The sequence below is a fragment of the Hippocampus zosterae genome, chromosome 1, assembly GCF_025434085.1.
Source record: "Hippocampus zosterae strain Florida chromosome 1, ASM2543408v3, whole genome shotgun sequence".
In the NCBI taxonomy this organism is placed as follows: Eukaryota; Metazoa; Chordata; class Actinopteri; order Syngnathiformes; family Syngnathidae; genus Hippocampus; species Hippocampus zosterae.
This window is the reverse complement of record NC_067451.1, coordinates 33,301,501-33,321,429: the sequence shown is the minus strand read 5'-3', so window position 1 is coordinate 33,321,429 and position 19,929 is coordinate 33,301,501. Positions and strand designations below refer to the sequence as shown.

The following is a 19,929-nucleotide window of genomic DNA, read 5'->3' as shown; positions in this document are numbered from 1 at the left end:
CCATTGGTGGACATAACGCCCACAATGCCGCCGCCGCAAATGGCATAAGGGTTGTGATGGCAATTAGAGCTCCCACTTCTTGCTAATTAACAATACTTGGCATGGCATTTCTTTTTAATGTCACCTGCGTGGCATGTCTCCCGCCCAATTGTAAATCATTCTTTGTCTCAGAAATGTTCAAGCGTGTGCCTGCTTGTTCTTATGTGCACATGGATGCTCTACTAAACTCAGTTCACTTTTTGTAAGAATTGTGGAATAACATGCCACAATTTTTTGTGGCATGTTTTTTTTTCTTGCTCTACAGTCTGGCATTGTTTTTCTTTGCGTCCCCGTCTTTGTACAATATATGTTTATTTTCCACCAGTAAATTACACACCCTATGTCCTATTGGACCCATCATGGATGAAATGGTGTATTGAAAATAATGCCATAAAATTGAAATATATCAATTTTGAGGTCGATTTTTGGAGCTCATGCTAAGTTGAAGAAGACTTCCTTTCATGTAATCTATCTTTCTCTTACAGTGCTTCTCAAACTCTTTACATCAAGTACCACCTGAAATCTCCTGAGTGTTTATCTATGATGCTTGTTTTATTTATTTATGTATTTATTTATTTTCATCTCTACCCCACCCCCCAACTTTGCTGCTGTAGACTGCAAATTTCCCCAATGTAGGACAAATAAAGGCTATCTTATCTTATCTTATCTTATCTTTCTCTTTATCAAAACCAAGACAAAGTTTATATGTAAGTGACTGTAACATCATAGACAGTTAAATTGATATGACCACCTGGCTTGAATTTACAAAACAATTATATCCTTAAACAATAACTGAGGATGTACGCCACGAAAAAGGTATGTAAAAATGTCACCTCAAAAACCAACAGCTCTTCAAGATGAAAACGCAATTGTACAGTATTTTACTTCAAAGGTAAATGCAACTGGACTGTACTGGGAGCCGGTGCCAACTCATGGCACACTTTGAGAACCATTGGTCCCCTATACGTGGTTCAAATTAATTAGCGATCAAACAAATATATCGAGAGCAACTTTATCTTTCAAGGAGCTTTCGAAACAGGTCAATATTATGAGAAAATTGATATTTGAACCAAAATATCAGACTTCCTGTTTCTTTTTCGTCTTGGTTTCTTGAGGCTTTAGTCATGCTAGAGAGTACACCAAATCTCATGTTGCCAAATTGTGTTTGACTGTACAGCTTTCAGTAAAGGTTTTGAACCCCTGCAGCGCAATTTTTTTTCCCCAAGCCAAATTGTCCACAAGCAACTTGCAGCAAACACCGTTTTGATATCAGTACGTGCTGGTCCTCCCAATGCCTCAAACTGAATCCATTCAAAATATGTATACATCTAAATGATAGTGACCAGATGAATAAATCATCATGTTTTAATTCGCAATGATGCAGATGTGCTTTGCCTCTGGAATAGATACCTCACAGCCGTGTGTATTCGCAAAGATAGAATGCCCAAAACAACACATTATGCGTAGAGCAAGACATTTGGACTGCGGCGTTTCTATGGGCTTTCCATATTCTCAGTCCCCCTCTGGTACTTTACATAGCCTGCAATCTAAAAGACATGCATAAATATATAAGGCGAGCTATTAACATACTACATGAGAGTGGAATCCCAGATGGAATATTATGTTGAAAGAATGGAGGCATTTAGCATCCGAGAGGTGCTGCTACTATTGGTTTTGAAGCAGCAAAGCCACACTAGAATTTTTCTGTTCTGTTAGTCGAGGTGGAGGATGTGACGTGCTCATGCCACTCTTGACCACTCTGTGCTCTGACAGTATAATATGAGGTCTATTTTATTTTATGCAGCTGGAAAAGGGGAGAGGAAGGGCAAAACAGGTGATTTTAGTTGAGGCGAATATTTGTTCAGTTGGTCGATTGATGTGCTTTGTCTTTTGAATGCATTTATTTATTTATTTTAGTTTGGAGAGGTAAATAGGGCTATTTGAGGGGAGATATTATTTATACACCTAGTTGTCATGCAATGTCATTGCAATGAGTTTTGGTCAAATTAGTTGTAGATGATGGATGGCAAAACAATTGATCTGAGGTGAGATAAGAATTTGTTCCATTGTTCGATCACCATGAATTTTTTTCTTGGGGCGGGGGGAGGAGAGGTAAAGTTCATTTATTTGAAGTGCGTGTGTGTGTGTGTGTGTGTGTGTGTGTGTGTATACAACACGGACATGGCTGAATGCTACATGACTGCATCAAATGGTGCACATGCAATACATCCAAAACAACATTGATGAAGAACAGTAATTAGGATTTTCCCATAAACATGCTGCTTCAAACTCCCCTGGCAGCACCAACAAGAACATCAACAACAAGAAGCAGAGGCCTCTGGAGAGCCTCCGCCATAACAAGGCGTCTGTCTGTCTGTCCCGATGGAGCTGGAGTGGGGGGAGGGGGGGGGGGGGGTAAAGGGGGAGGATGCTTGCTCTCTTTTAATGACTTGTTTGCATTTGATAGTTAATTATGAGGTCATCCTGTAGGCGATTTCACAGGTGGCTTGAGGAGCTTGTGCTTTTATGTACTTTATCCTTTATTCGTGTTGCTCTGGACTTTTAAAATGGGCAGAATGACCAGAAGAGAGAGAGAAAAAAGAGAGAGAGAGAGAGAGAGATGCATATTGTTTCATGATTTTTTATTACGTTATTTTTCATCCATTCGTGCATTTTCTGATCCACTTTATCCTCACAAGTGTCACAGGGGGCGCTGGAGCCTATCCCAGCCATCTTCGGGCAGTAGGCGGGGGACACCCTGAACCGGTTGCCAGCCAATCGCCGGGCACACAGAGACAAACAGCCATCCTCGCTCACACTCACACCTAGGGACAATTTGGAGTGTTCCATTTGGAATGTGAGAGGAAACCGGAGTACCTGGAGAAAACCCATGCAGGGAGAACATGCAAACTTCACACAGGGAGGCCGGAGCTGGAATTGAACCCGGTACCTCTGCACTGTGAGGTCAACGCGCTAACCACTGGATCACTGGGCCACCTCATTATTTTTCAAATATTATTAATTAACATTGTACTCTCCATAATTTCATTGATTTGTTTATCATTAATATATTGTAAAAAGTGTACCGGTAATGATGAATTTTTCAGTTACATACTTTCCTTTTTTTTTTTAAATTAAGCTATTTTACGACTATTACACTATTATCAAATGTAATTGTATCTTCCAATGATATTATTTTTTAATCATTTATTGTCAAGTAACCAATTCCATTACTATTTAATTAACATCCATCCATTTTCGGATCCGCTTTATCCTCACATTTTGGAAGGTGGAAATAAACCAGAGTACATGGAGAAAACCCACGCAGGCATGGGGAGAACATGCAAACTCCACACAGGAAGGCAAGAGCTGGAATTGAACCGTGCACTCATTCCTCACTCACTGTGCATTTAGGGATGGCATATGGATGTTCACATCGGCAAATTGGTGCCGTTGTTAAATCCAGCTTCTTTCACCTTAGACAGCTGGCCAAAATAAAACCTTTCCTCTCACATGAACACTTTGAGACAGTAATTCATGCCTTTGTCACATCCCGGCTCGATTACTGCAACGCCCTGTACTTTGGAGTCAGCCAGTCCTCCATCAAGCGCCTTCAGCTGGTACAGAATGCCGCTGCTCGCCTCTTGACTGGTACTCGTAAGAGGGAGCATATAACTCCTACTTTGGCATCCCTTCACTGGCTCCCCATTCATTTTAGAATTATTTTTAAGATCCTCCTCTTTGTTTTCAAATCTCTGAATAATCTCGCGCCACCTTACCTCTCTGAGCTCATACGCCCCTACACCCCTGCCCGGCGCCTCAGGTCTGTGGACCAGTCTTTGCTAGACGTACCAAGAACTAAACTGAGGCTCAGAGGGGATCGAGCCTTTTCTGTTGCTGGTCCATCTCTCTGGAATGACCTCCCACTGAACATTCGGCAAGCCTCCTCGCTGCCCATCTTTAAAGCCCTCCTCAAAACTCACTTGTATTCTTTGGCGTTTGACTCAGCATGACTTAGATTTGCTCTTGATTTTACTTATTACTTATTACTTATTACTGATTCGTCTTACTGTTTATTGTATATGTTAAATCGCTCCATGTACAGCACTTTGTATGCAGCGATGGCTGTTTGAAAGTGCTATATAAATACTGTTGACTTGACTTGACTTGACTTGACTTGACATTGTTGTCAGCCGGTCAGACTTTCCTCTTCTTTTTGCTTGAATGAATATATCATGCATTAATTTGACACACCTTTGATGTGCACTTGCTGGCAAAAGAAAACACGTGTAGCATTCTACATCATTTACACTTTACATCTCAGTTTGACAAGCATGTAATCTTATTTGCTTGCAGGCTGATGCAGGTCGGACAACGGGTTTGTGCGTTTGCCCTCGTCATCAATATGCTTATTTATAGTACGCCGGGCTTGAGACCTCGCAGTATCGATTTGCATGTTCATTACAGGCTGAGGAATGGGCCCATTATTCCTCGCGCCGAGACCAAACAATCATATGACAAATTGGCCGATTAAGTATCTTCGATGTTTGTTCCCTCCCCGAAGCACTGTATGAGACGCTCATGACGTCGAGGCACACGATTCATCGACATTCATTACAGGGAAGCTCTGTGGATCATTCACAAGGACGTAAGATTTTATTGACTCTGCAGGCAATGTTTTGAGACATTTTTGACAGTACTATATTAACTATCATGAAAGTTTCAAAGGAGGTTCAAGTGTCTTCAGGGAGTCTGCATTGCTGAAATTTCAAGCATGATTCGAATGTCGCTTCACGTCATTCATCCCTCCCTCCCTCGCTTGAATCTGACTAAAGCCACGCCCCCCACTAACATGCGCGAGTGTGATTGACAACCATGGCCATGCATAATAGCATGCCATTTTGAAAGTGCATAGTCATGATAAATAGTCAAACACAGCAGATATCTATCTTCAACAGAATAGCAGCCCTAGCAAAGCTGAGCGTGCATTAGCAATGTCAACACGTCAATGTTAACCATGGCTGCTACGTTGGTAGCATGATTAATTTGGAATGACACTGAATGTTAAATATTGTTGTTGCTTGATGGTGTGTGAATTGCAATTGTATTTGTTTCGTTGATCGAACCTCTTGAAAACCACAAGAGGCAGCAGAACAGTGACTCCTTTGGTGTTCACCAAACTCTTGTCGCTCTTGACGGAACCTCTTTTGATGTCACCAAAATAAAAATGAAAATAAGAAAAAGCAATGCATGCTTGCTTAGCAACTTAGGAGCGATCTTGGAGGTGTATTTCCCATCGAAAATGTCAGCCCAACTCTGAACTTCTATTTGAACAGTATACGACCTATTCAAATGAAAATGTTTTGTGCTACTTTAGAGGCATCACAAAAAAAAAAAAAGAAGAAAAAGTCAGTTCAAAGGTTTGTTAACTTTTGAAGTGGCTTTGTTTTCTCTGAAATGTGTTGCTGTTTATGTATATACTGTCATGTTTGCGTGGTGGTGGTGGACCCCAAAAAGCAGGCGGGAGGGAGGAGCCGAGTGTACTTGCAAGAAGTGTATTGATAAAACACAGGAAATAAATCCAGAACAAACAAAGTCATAAAAACTAAAACATTCCAAAGGAACAAACCAAAACCATGGCTTTGGCAAAAAGCTCACAGGAACAAAAACATGACAGTAGCATACAAACAGCCACAAACAATGACCCGTCGGCAGGGAGTCTTTTTCTAGCCTCTAATTATCTAAAGACCAACAGGTGTGCAGCTGCAGGGAAAAGCCCCACAGTGCCACCTGTTGGTCACAAAACGAAACATGACATATACTTACTGTATGTACTCTATTCATTGTGCTTGTGAGAGGAGCTCAAAGGAGGAGCTACCTGCATGTTTTTTCATAAGCATTACGTTATTTATTGAATAATAGCTATGACTGCCACACCGAATGATAAATGTCCCGTTCTCTAATTTTGATGCTTTGAGTTTTGCTTCACATGACACAGCTGGTGGTTTCATATTTGTATTATGTATTCATTGTGCTAGCGGGAGGTGCTATGGTGAGGAGCTAAGCTAACCTCTGGCTGTGCAATTTGCATGAAAGGACTGCGACGTGCTGCTGTTCGTTTGTCAGTTTGTTTTTTCTTTTATGTTATGTGAGCAGCTTGTAGGTGTTTGTTTTGACGTTTACCATTTTTAAAAGGCTTTAGTGTGCCGCTGCTCGTCTCTTTGCTACCGCACACTTGAGGAGGAGGGAAGAAAGAGAGCTTCGCCTGGGTCACCGTAGCGTGGGCCTCTTCTCATATCAAAGCTATGAATAGTCCACTCCACACCGTCCCCATCACAACCTTCCCTGTAGGACTTTCTTCCCGTGATTAAACTATAATCGGGGACTCAGTGTGACCTTTCTTATACCTTTCATGAAATTATAATTAGACTGTATTAAAAGTTCCCCACTTATCACAGTGTGAGTGCAAATCGCCATAGAGACCACGTCTAAAGTCCAAGTCACTGAGCATGCTTTCAGGACAGGTCTAATAACATTGATAACAACACAATAGGCTGAGCTTTGTGGAAGGTTGAGCATTTAAATCGTCGTTAATTAAATTAAAATGTGAAATGCATCAAATTGTCATCAAAGATTACATTGTGAAAGATAATGTTTACTTATTTAATTTAATGAGCATTTTTCAACCAATATATATGATTCAGTACATTTGTAATTATTCAATGGCAGTTTTATTTGTCGAATGAACTTTATTTGACTCTTTCATTCTCTTTCATTCAAACACTTTAATTGCCATTTTTATTCATGTAATTGATTTGTTATTCATTTAAGTGCATTTTGATGGATGTTATTGCCTTTGTAATTGTTTCATTGATCAATTAAAAGCATTTTTAAAATAAAGTAGCAGTTATATTTACTTCAGACAGATTTTATTTACATAGACATTCATATTTATTTAATGACATGTATTTACTTGCTTTTTTAACATAATTTTCATTTTTAAATGTCAATATGTATTTAAATTCCCTTTTATTTGTTGTTATTAGCATTGTCTTGCATTGTTCACATGTAATCACTGAATAAGATTTGTAATTATTTACTGCCATTTTTAAGGATTTATTCACTCATTTTCCGATCCGCTTATCCTCACAAAGGTCGTGGGGGGTGCTGGAGCCTATCCCAGCTGTCTTCGGGCAGTAGGCAGGGAACACCCTGAACTGGTTGCCAGCGAATCGCAAGGCACACAGAAACGAACAACCACCCGCGCTCCCACTCACACCTAGTAACAATTTGGAGTGTTCAATCAGCCTGGCATGCATGTTATTGGAATGTGGGAGGAAACCGGAGTACCCGGAGAAAACCCACGGAGGCCTGGGGAGAACATGCAAACTCCACACAGGGAGGCCGCAGCTGGAATTGAACCCGGTACCTCTGCACTGTGAGGTTGACGCGCTATTCACTGGACCACCGGGGCACCTTTAATGATGAGAATAAACTGCATGCAATGACTATTCTGTATCTGTCGGCGAAAATGATTATTAAATTGCTTCAATATTGTCATGAAGGCTGGACAGAATCGGATTCTATAACCATAGACTCAGATGAGAATTCACAAAAATGTTTATTTACACAAAAACTCACAAGATTGACAAAGTACACCGAATGCCGCGAGTCACAATATACCAGGACAGAACAAGACAAACCAAAAACGCTTGCAAAAGGACAACAAATCCAAAATAGAAACCGAGAATATCACTTGAATCCAAAATAGTCTACTACTTACACTAGAAAAAGGTAAAAACCTGAAGAGAGAATATGAGGTCCTGGGCCATCTAGAATATACAAGGAAGTCTGAATAATCCGTTGTCAGGTTGTCGGTTTGGCAGTCCTTAAGTAGTCGGATGAATACAATGCGTGACAGGTACGCCGCTGGAGGGAACACCCTCCACTCTACCTGGAACTGAAACATAAACAAGACAAAACCATGACAAATAAAATTATTAAATGATTTTGCAACATACTAAATTAATTGACGATTTAATTAATGGGTGGGCACGGTAGTCGACAAGTTGGCCTCACAGTGCAGAGGTGCACGGTTTGATTATGGGTCCGGCCTTGCCTTTTCTCTGGGTACTCCGGTTTCATCCCACATTCCCGAAACATTTATGCCAGGTTAATGGAACACTCCAAATTGTCCCTCGGTGTGAGTGTGGGTGCGGATGTTTGTTCGTCTGTGTGTGCCTTGTGATTGGCTGGCAACCAGTTCGGGGGGTCAGCAGTATTGATCAAATACTGTGACCTGCGTTAAGAAACAGCAAAAGAAAAAAAGAAACTGCATTAATCTGTCATCTTTTGGTGTGAAATGTCTACTATTGCGCTCAGAAAAGATGCAGCACAACCTATGATGTCCGTGTTTTCACTCTTGCAAGGCATCTGCAACGGCATCGATTGCACTGATAACAATGCTGAAAGGGGAGCAGAAGGTGAGCTATTTAATGGGTGCCAATAAGATCAAATACAAGACCGTGGAGCCTTTTCTGACAGATGCCAAAGACGGTCTACCCTCTCCAACCTGAGTCCTCTTCTTATACTATCTCTTATACTACTATAGTATATATACTATTTATCGTTCCGTTTTGACATTTTTTATTCAATGGAGTTAGTTTTATTTACTTTTTAGAGCAAGTCTATTAGTGTTAATTCGTTTTTGTTTTTGTAAATGTTTAGTTTTTTACTGGCTTTGTTATTAGTTTTAGCATTTTTAATGGATGGAATATGTGTTAAAGTGCGAGATAGAAAATTTAAATAAACTACACATCTCAAAAAACGGTTTGACATTCCTTCTTCTGTACTGATTAAAATAAGTACGAGTAAATAAAGATAATACATTTTAAATAAACCCAGGTAGCTGAGATATGTTTTTAAGGTAGGGACAAAACCAAAGAACATTTTCACTCTAATTGTAGCTATGTTTCGTTACTTAACATGTAGTTTCTGTTATTTTTCCATAAAAAAAAAGCATTTTCATTTTTATTTAATTCCTTTTCATTAACGATAATGACTTCTTCCCACACAGGGGGCCAACTTTGCCTCGCCCATGTAAAAATGTATGACTCCGCAATCTTAATTGGATCCATCTACACGGTGTGCCCAAGAGTGCCATAGAAAGGAAAGGCCATAGCAAGAGAAAATGTCGCAGCGATACCACGGCCTAGCTCAAGTCACTTGTCTAATTATGTGTGGAAAGGAGGGCTAATCTAACACAAAGATGGATGGATCGATGGATAGCTTGACTGCTGGGTCGAGGCTGTATCCAGGTCACCAGGACGGTAAAATATTGGCCTCCAGAAGGAACATTCATTGGTCTTGCCGGATGAATGGTCGGAAATCGAAATGTTTCCTGATGTATGGAGTCATCTGCCGTATTGGCAGCCATCTCGGCTACGTCGCCCTCCCACTTGGCAGCGGCAGGACGACAAAGTAATTTATCTACGAGCAGCACCCCGGGAAGGCAGGATGTCGAGTCCCTCAGGACATGGCCTTGGAACAAACACCCATGAAATGAATGCAATAACCCATATTTCCCTGATGAAAATACACATTACAGATACAGTTTCTTCCATTATATTCTGTTATATTGAAACAAAATGGAAGAAATATACAGTACACATCTGAACAGAGGATGTTTCCAGACTGGGTGGCCAGCGCGTCGACCTCGCAGTGCAGAGGTTAAATTCCAGCTGCGGCACCGGGTTTCATTCTGGCTCCGGCCTCCCTGTGTGGAGTTTGCATGTTCTCCCCATGCGTGTGTGGGTTTTATTCGGGTACTCTGCCCACATTCCAAAAATATGCATGGCAGGCTGACTGACCACTCCAAATTTTCCCTAGGTGTGAGAGTGAGCACGAATGGTTGTTTGTTTCTGTGTGCCCTGCGATTGGCTGGCAACTTGTTCCGGGTGTCCCCCGCCTACTACCTGAAGACGGCTGGGATAGGCTCCAGCACCCCCTGCAGCCCTTGTTAGGATAAGCGGATCGGAAATGGATGGATGGATGTTTCAATACTGGATACTGAAAAGAGTGGTAAAAACAGCTCAACGGTGCTCATAATTAAACTTGTTGTTGTCATGTTTCGGTTTGGGACCAACAGGTGGCACTGGAGGGCTCCCCCTGCAGCTGCACACCTGTTGGTCATTAGGTAATTAGTGCTTTAAAAGGACTCCCAGTCTGACCACTCATTGTTGCTTTTTGCTGCTGTCATGTTTGTTTGTTTGTTTGTCATGTTTCTGGTCATGTTTCTGTTATTGATAGTTTTGAGCTTTAGTCATGGTTTTTGTTTGCTACTTTGTTTGTTCAGGATTTAGTTTTCTGTGTTTTATCAATACACTTCTTCAAATACACCCTGCTCCTCTCTCCTGCCTGCTTTTTGGGGTCCACCACCACCGCGCAACGTGACAGTTGTGGTGAATATTTGGCTCAGTTTCAGCCACATCACACTCCAGATAAATAGCATATTTTGTCATTTGTCATTTTTATTTGTTTTATTATTTGCTGAGAGTTTTCTGGTCAGTTGGAGCAGAAAGTAAAAATTGACCAAAAGTAGTGCGGATATGGCAACGAAGATGTGAATATAACAGCTGGAACCGAGTGTGGGTGGAGGCATGCATATTGGGGTCTTCTATTGATGTTTTGTCATGACTTGTATGACATTGGTATCATACATTAATTCTACCGTTTAAAATCTGTGCACTGGAGAATCTCATGTTTTCCCAAAAAACACACTGTTGCCAAAAGAGTCATACATTAATTCATTATCACCTGATAGGTGTTTTTCTTTCAGAAGATTTTTTTTTTTTTTTGTGAGCTCAAAACTTAAAACGGTTTATGATGTATTCATTGTGTGAGTAAAAGGAGCTGCACACAACTCTGGCTGTCTAATTTAATGTATGTGGCATGACATTGTGTCATGCATGTTCTGGTTTAGCTGCTTTTGGTTTCGCGTCACACGATGTGGTCGTGGGCAGGAGTAGCGAGCGTGTCTGCCTTGACACTATTATGGTTCAATTTAAATCTTGCCTACGGCCTTGCTGTGTGGAGTTTGTGTTTATTTATTATTATGATGTTGAACTGTCTTTTTTTTTTTATTTGTCAGATTGTTACTCTCTACAGCACTTGCCGCTATGGATGTTTTGAAAGTGCTCTTTAAATGAAGCTGAGTTGACTTGAATAATCTGGATTTTGCTCTGGCGTTCTTCTGCATTTCAGAAATTTGCACGCAAGCTTCAGTTGACAACTCGATAAATTTCCCTAATGGTACATGGTTGTTTGCGTCGAATGTGCTGGGGACCGGTCCAGGATGCAGCCTACTCCTCTCGCCCAACAAGAGCTGGGTCAGCCGCAAGCGTAATGAGGGAGAGCGGTAAGCAGATGCCAGATAGCTGGGCGGCCATGCAGTTGACCGAATTCCACATGAAGTTCATTTTGCTAGCGAGAGGAGCTATGAGAAGGAGCTGCACGCTCCTCTGACTGCGTGATTTACATGACATCTCTGTTTTTATTCACCCAAAGGTGGTACATGAGAGTGGGTGTTATTTTGGAACATTGTTTACCGGGGTGTGGGGGTGAACACCTCCAGCTCTGGCTGCACATGGGAGGACATTTCAGAGTCTCTAATGCCACCAAAATCATTTTTAAGGTACGGAAGAGGATTAGGGCCAATGAAGAAAGAAAAAATAAGGTTGGCAAGATTCTCACTTTAATCTCAGAATTCTGACTTTAAAGTGAGAATTCTGACTTTAAAGTCAGAATTCTGACTTTGTGACGTTCGTGAAGCTATGAATTGTGGGGGGGCCGTCAACGTGTGGCGTGATTTGAAAGAAAGGACATCATGTCGTCACCCAGCGACTTTTTGCGTGGCCGAGGAGTGTCGGAGGACATCCTTTCACTTTTGGAGGAACAGAGGGTGACTAAACAGTGCGTCGTGTTTGTTTCATTTGGAGTTAACGTGCTCCATGAAGCTTGTATCTCCGTTGCTAGTCCGAATGTCATGAATGGATGCACCCAGTTTACATTCGCGAATAAGTAGAACGTAACCAATTTAAATGGGTACGTTCCTGTGACGCCACACAACGTTGTTAAAAACAACACCACTCTCGACATCGAACCCCTTTGTGTGGATGACAGTAGCCGTCTGGAGCATCGTTGCAGCCTAATTGCCGTGAACTGAACACACTGATCATGCGGTCGTGTCGTAGGAAGTATGTGCACACCCACCTCTATTTACTTTTAGACTATTTACTGAATATGAGTATACTTGAGTTTGAACTAACACAGTACCATGAGCGAGGACATTATTAAAAAACTTTAACAAGCATACGGTCATGCAGTCATGTTTTCAAAATGTCCACCGTTGTTTTTTTGTCAGATTGTAATTGTTGTCTCTTTTCTTGTGCAGCTAAAGTGACTGATGGAGGGTGCAACTCAAACAGTGGCTGGAAATCCAGATTTGGATGACTTGATCAAGCTATGCTTTAGACTTGGATTCAGCAATAAGGAAATACTTGCAATTTTAGCACATAATGCTCAAACTATTTTAAGTATTCTGACTCTGAAAAGGATATGCAAAAGACTTGGTCTTTTTCGAAGAAAGAACCAGTCAGACCTGGGAGACGTGTTGGCTTTTGTCCAGCACGAGATCATGACTAGTGGACAGATGCAAGGTTATCGCTGGCTTCATCTGCGTGCCATTCAAAAAGGATGTGTTGTGTCACAAGATACAATAAGTCAAATTATACAATTTGTTGACCCTGTAGGTGTGGGAATAAGAAGAGCACGGCGCCAAAGAAGGCGCCAATACAACTGACGGGGGCCAAATGCTCTTTGGCACCAGGATGGCTATGACAAATTAAAGCCCTACGGGATTGGCATCAATGGCTGTATTGATGGCTTTAGCCGGTATGTGTTATGGGCGGAAGCCTATACCACAAACAGTGACCCTAAGGTGGTTGCAAGTTATTTTATAAAAACAGTTTCACGCATTGGTGGGTGTCCAGAGAGGATCCGTGCAGACAGGGGCACAGAATATGTTTGTGTCGAACAGATGCAGATGTTTTTGCATAGAAACCACTCAGACAATTTTGCTGCGGAGAAAAGTTTCCATTACGGAAGAAGTACAGCCAATCAGCGTATTGAAGGGTGGTGGTCCACCCTTCGCAAACAGAGTGCACAGTTTTGGATTAATTTATTTCAAACTCTTCAAGATGATGGCCACTTTTCAGGAGATTTTCTGGATAAAAGTCTTATCCGGTTCTGCTTTCTTAATCTTGTGCAGGTAGAATAATTTTTCTGGACAAATTGTTTTTGGACGAATGAAAATATAAGACTTAACTATGCTGCTCTGTGTTCAGGATGAGCTGGATGAAATTGTGAACACGCGGAACGCACACAAAATAAGACGAAGATTATACCATGATACAGCTTCAGGTCGACCAGTCGTCATGTATTCATTCCCTGCGATGCACAGTGCCGAGGATCAATTAAAACCTGTTGGAACGGAAGAGGTCATTGCATGTATGGAAGAGTGCACTACAAAAAGCAATTTTCCTTGTGATGAAACTGTATTTGAACTGTGTTGTTTGCTTATGGAGGAAAATAAATGGCACGCGCCATCAGATCCATTGGATGCAAGTGACTTGTATGTTAAGTTGAGAGAGGAATTACTGAAGTCTATTAGACATACAGTATATACTGATGCAATTTTGGGAAAATGAAGCTTCAAATTTGCTCCATAAACCAGTTGTTGTTTTTTGACTTCTCTAGATTGCACTCTTTTCAGTAGTAGGCTGGAAGTACACGGACTTGCCCTTTCTGAAACCTTTATATTAAACAACAGTGCCATGGCTCCAGCATGTCCCGTGACCCTGGAGGATATGTGGGTCAAAAGTGGATGGATGTCTTATTGTTAATATTGATAGAAAACATCGCCACACTTTTTCTGATCCGCTTCATCCTCACAAGGGTCACGAGATATGCTGCGCAGCCTGTCCCAGCAGTTGTTGGGCAGTAGGGGGGGGACACCCTGAACCGTTTGCCAGCAAATCGCAGTGCACACAGACGAACAACCATCTGCCCTCACTATCACGGACAATTATTTGGAGTGTTCCATTAACCTGCCCCGCATGTTTTTGGAATGTGGGAGGATGCGGAGAAGCCGGAGACTCCACACAGGAAGGCCGGAACCGGATTCGAATCCTGCACCTCTGCACTGTGAGGCCGACGTGCCTCACAGCCATTAGGAAATATCTGTAAAATGTTATTAAACCATTCACCGTTGCACACAAGTATATTAACCGTCAACATTCATGTGTAGACAGAAAACAGAGTGAATGAAGAATAAGTTTATTGAACACAAAAAATTCTTACTTTTAATGATAGAAACATGGACCTAAATAATACAGTATAGCTGTTGAAACAACCATCCAATGGTTATGTATAACTTCTTTGGCCTTTTTGTATATAAAACCCCAGAACTGTATATTACTGTAATATAACACCAAATGCAAGTTATTTCTATATACAGTAACTATAAAAACGGCAAACAATGCAACATTTGTTTCTACAAACTTATTGTAAACAGTGAACACAATAATGTACCCAAGCCATGTAGTGCTGATGCAACCTACAATGGCTTATTAACATAGTTACGCGTAAGAAAAAGCTAAACAATGTCTATCGCCCAGACATTACTTTCAAGAACAGCATTGAATTCCGATCGGAAATCTGGAAAATTTTCATAGCTGTCAGCAATATGCAGAACCTTTCCACATGTGTGACCCACCGGCCTTCTACTAAACTCAGTCATTTCCTGGAACTCCACAAGAATGGCGTTGGTTACAACAAGATCAGATCCAGTGCAAAACCGGAGAAACTTCTGAAGCTTGAATTCATCCAATTTTTTTTTTCCCCAAGATGGCGCCTGAGTAGGCAGCCTTCGGCAAGTGCTCTTCAAGAGCCTTGCTTTTTTGTTCTTTTGTGCTGTTTTTGTCTTTTGTTTTGTCACATGTTGTTTGTTGTTTCATTGTGTGGACCTGATATGGATTGTTTTCGGCGCTTTTTGGCCACGACATTCGTCAAAGGAGCAGTATCTGTGCTTGGTGGTTGCGCCTTCTCGGCAGCACGCCTGTACCAGCACAAATTTTGATTGGGAGGAATGTAGGCGCCATTGACTGTCGGTGCTGGACAGACCTGGGGCGCTTGTGTTTTTTGCGCCAGTAATGGGCAGCATTTTTCACAACCCCGATTTGTTCAGTGGCTATGTCAGCGCTGTTGGACAGTTGCCGTTGGTGCGGCTGGATGGATGGCCGCTGAAGTTGAGGATGAGGAGAGAGGAGCGTTGGCGAAGAGCGCCGATGCGTATTTGGAACCGTGAGTCGCCGCTTGGAATTGAAATGGATTTCCATGGGACAGGAGAAGTGAACCAATCTCTTTTTTCGTCAATGGATGCTACAGCTTCTCGTTGACTTTGAAACTTAGCTTGTAGCCGACGTGTGCACATTTTGAGCATGACGTCTCTGATCCACTGGTAAAAGGACACTTTGATTCTCTCCTCTTTCATCTCAAACTGCTTCAAACAACAAAGCGTGTGATGGAAAAGTGGTTAGAACTGCATGACTGTCCGTGTTTTATGTTATGTGTTGTGTTTATTATTTTACTTTATGTTAACTGTTTTGTAAAGCGCTTTGTTACAGCTGCCGCTGTTGTGAAAGCGCTATATAAATCAGCATGTATTGTATTGTATCCAACTCTCTGATGAACCTTTTCAGATGGTTTATCACTTCCTTCTGCTTTGGGGTTAAATCAGTTGCAAATTTCAGCAGTTGGCAGACTTTTTTTGAGGTAGGTTGCAAGTCCGAGCACAACTTGTTCAGTGCTTCAAGACTGATGGAAACACGGTGAAGAGTAACCTCCCTCCAGCAGTCAATCACAAACATGGGCTTTTGGATAAGCTCTTTGTGTGCTATTTCCTGCAGTATTGTGGGAAAGGTTTCAGCAGAGATTCTTTTTCTACACCCGTAGCTGTCAAGAACTTCCACAAGATCATCTAGGTCCACTTCTGAAAAGTCCTTCATTGCTTCCATCAAAACTTCACGTTCTTGGCTGCTCACAAACTGCAGAAAATGGGGTTTTAGATCACTATAGACACAGTTGAAAAGCACCTGCTCGAGGAAAGGAAATGCAAGTTTGTTTGGGAAGTAGCAACAATCTTGGTATCCCTTTAAAAGAATTCTCCCAACTGCTTTCCACTTTTCTGCAGGAAAATCATGGCGAATGAATGGTACTTTAATTGATGTACCAAGGGTGCATCGGTCATAGAATTCCTGCCAGAAGCAGCTGAGAACATCCCTCAGTTCTCCAGATCCAACACCTGCTTCTTCTGTATTATCTGGGAGTATGCGTTTCACATTGAGTGATTTGTTTAAGATTGCATTTCAGAGAATGCTATGATCATATCATTCAATGTGTCAGTGTAGTGGACAGTTATTGTCATCAAATCTTGTGGATCTGGTAGATAAGTGTGATGTATGCATCTCCCACCGTGTTGCATGTGGGGCCAAAAGTAATTTCTGAATCAACAGAAACGTCGAATGCCGTGTAGATTTCATTTGAATCGACAGAGACCTCTTCAATTTCAGAGTTGTAGTCACTGGCAGCGTGTGACACAACCAATACTTCTTTGGACGCTGTGCTGCCATCATGGTGGTCGTCCTTTGGCCTTGTTGCAATGTAAAAGCGCAACAACGTGAGCTTTGCAGCCTCATACATATTGCCGATGGATTGGCAGGTTTCATCAGTTAGGAGGTTTTGTTTGAAATCCCACACCTCAAACTGAAAGTCCAATTCAGATCCTTTAGGAGAAATTCCATCGGGGAAAAATAGTTCTTCCTTGAGAATTTCTTTCAACCCAGCTTCTGTGGACATTTGAAATTTTCTGGTACCCCCTCCCTGCTTCTCCCTCACCTGTTTGGTTATTTTTCCATCATTGTGTATCCATCCAATTGCAACATTTCTCGTTGTTTTCTGCCTCTTCGTCTGTCTTGCTTGTTGTGTCTTTGAGGAAGTGTCTTCTTTCCCGATTTTCATTTTTTCACGTAATTTTTCCAAGTCAATTTTTTCTTTTGGATGGGAGCTGTTGAGTCTTGCAAAAATTGAAGAGTGCTATACGGTCTCCATACCATGGGACATAATTGGCAAGGGTGGCATCGTCAATCAGTGCTACGACATCACTGTCAATCTGCTCAACAAGACAAATAGAAAAAATATACACTCGATCACCGTAACACATAATCGCTTAATTTTAAAGTATGAAGCACAAATGTAATACTAATCTCTACAATTGTAAACCAAATACACAGGCAAACATGTTGGAACTCTTCAATGTTGAAAACCGTTAAGAATGTACAAAGATACATTTATGCTTGAAAATTACTCTATAACCTATTTGTATTAGAATATGCAACTATGATAATAAAGTCCCTATTCAGACAGCAATTCATCAACTGTTGACTTCATTTATGCGTGCGTGTGCACATACTTCAAATGATGTAGCCTTGAATTGCGGCACGTCACTACAGTACTTGCTACGACACGACCACAGGTGTGTTCAGTTCACGGCAATTAGGCTGCAACAATGCTCCAGACGGCCACTGTCATCCACACAAAGAGGTTCGATGTCGAGAGTGGTGTTGTTTTTAACAACGTTGTGTGGCGTCACAGGAACGTACCCATTTAAATTGGTTACGTTCTACTTATTCACGAATGTAAACTGGGTGCATCCATTCGTGACATTCGGACTAGCAACGGAGCTACAAGCTTCATGGAGCACGTTAACTCCAAATGAAACAAACACGACGCACTGTTTACTCACCCTCTGCTCCTCCAAAAGTGAAAGGATGTCCTCCGACACTCCTCGGCCACGCAAAAAGTCGCTGGGTGACGACATGATGTCCTTTCTTTCAAGTCACGCCACACGCTGACGGTCCCCCCCACAATTCATAGCTCTACGAACGTCACAAAGTCAGAATTCTGACTTTAATCTCAGAATTCTCAGAATTAAAGTAGGAATTCTCACTTTAAAGTCAGAATTCTGACCTTAAAGACAGAATTCTCACTTTGAAGTCAGAATTCTCACTTTGAAGTCAGAATTCTGAGATTAATTCTGAGATTAAAGTCAGAATTCTCACTTTAAAGTCAGAATTCTGAGATTAAAGTGAGAATCTTGCCAACCTTAGTTTTTCTTTCTTCATTGGCCCTAATCCTCTTCCGTATTAAGGAGCGACTAGTTTTCACTTTATTTTAGGAAGCATGGTAACCCCACTCACAAAACAACTTTGGCAGAGGTGACAGAATATAAAAGCCATGGCTGCCGAGATGGTGACGCTTCACCTTTGTGTCAAATCGACAGCTTTAGGAGCCGATCGATGAAGGCTGAGGAGGATGCCACACGCAGCGCAGTAGATCTATGCGATTATATCACTTTACACTTGAGTGGATGGTCATGATGATGCCTTGAGAGGGTGTGAACGTGTATGTTTGTGTGTCTGTGTGTGTGTGTGTGTGTACGTGCACACGCGTGTGTGTATTCACCTGCTGCTGACCTCAGAGAGGATTACCAGTAAACCACAAGAGACATTGTGATAATCAGTGTTTGCCACTTCGCCTGTTACAGTTATCTACTTTGTGTGTGTGTGCGCGCGCGTGTGTGCGCGAGCAAAAAGTCAGCAGTGGTGTTTTCACTGTGTGAATTCAATTGGTTACCAAAAATATCATAAATGCTTGAGTAAGTGCGATTCTACTGATGAATACTATGCCAACATCAAATTACATGAACATATCGCAGACAAACGCAGTGTGTTCCGTGTCTGAGCACTTTACATAAGAACTTCTGAACTTGTTTTGGTTGTCTTCAAGAAAATCTTTGGAAAATTACTCGATTAGCTCTGAACAGGAAACTGGAATAAAAAAAGATGATTAATTTCAAGCGTTGTAATACGATTCAATTACCCGGGATGTTACATTTTAAAGCGGTATTCTATCAAATACTCCTCATGAGGTCAGTCAAGCCAATTCTGTGATTTTGTGAAACTTTCCGTGCAGCCGAGTTCTGGGTTGCGCTGTATAAAGTTGCCTCTGAATTGCATGGCATTCATAGAAATCCCTCACTTGTCCTGCACAGGGGTGAACCTTAATTAAGTCTTTAAATCAAGTTCCGACCATGTGACACTTCATCCCAGGAATGATTCTATCTCCCACTGAGAAGCTAGCGTGTTGTTAAATTATGGTGCAGGAAACACGAACCTGTGCGCTACGCCACTGTTTATGTTTCAGTCCCTTCAAGTGCCAATAAAAGTTACTTATAGTAATCAACACAGGCCACTTTGATGGCGTCTGATCTGCTTTACGAGGCGTCGCAGTCAATGCCGTAGTGAAAGATGTTGCTCGGGTGTTTGTGCAAGTCAACGCAAGATGAAGTGCAGTCGTCAACGAGTCATCTTGACACATTGTTGATCACGACTACTGCTACTGACAGAGGAGCACACGACATTTACAATGCTATATTCTTTTAAGAAAAAGAAATCATTTTGAAGATGAAGTCAGCAGAGGATGCAATCACTTCATGCCTGGCTTCCTAAATGGGCTGATGTAAAATTGAAAATAGAAGTTTATTGTACAAAAGCGAATGACAAGGTACCGGGTAAGTCATCTCGAAGGAACCAAGGTCAAATTGTTCTTGTTCTTGTTGAGTGAAAAAATGCCTGGCATCGGTTCTCCCGATTTGAGAAACTAACGGGCATTAAATGAATTAATATTTAGAAACTGTTGGGTTAAATATATATA

The 19,929-nt window shown here is 41.6% G+C and overlaps 1 protein-coding gene and 2 long non-coding RNA genes across 3 annotated transcripts in view; 2 read left to right on the top strand and 1 right to left on the bottom strand.

The window, feature by feature from the left end:
* Nucleotides 1-19,929, top strand: part of fstl5 (follistatin-like 5) — a 146,635-nt gene that overhangs the window by 54,777 nt on the left and 71,929 nt on the right. The window lies entirely within an intron of this gene.
* On the top strand, nt 11,732-13,263 carry LOC127597751 (uncharacterized). The gene is made up of 3 exons (XR_007961710.1): nt 11,732-11,773; nt 11,822-11,998; nt 12,491-13,263. It is a non-coding gene; the product is annotated as an uncharacterized LOC127597751 (long non-coding RNA).
* LOC127597755 (uncharacterized) lies at nt 13,692-18,157 on the bottom strand. Its single transcript, XR_007961720.1, has 3 exons — nt 17,627-18,157; nt 17,053-17,326; nt 13,692-14,337 (listed from the first exon to the last, which is right to left on the bottom strand). It is a non-coding gene; the product is annotated as an uncharacterized LOC127597755 (long non-coding RNA).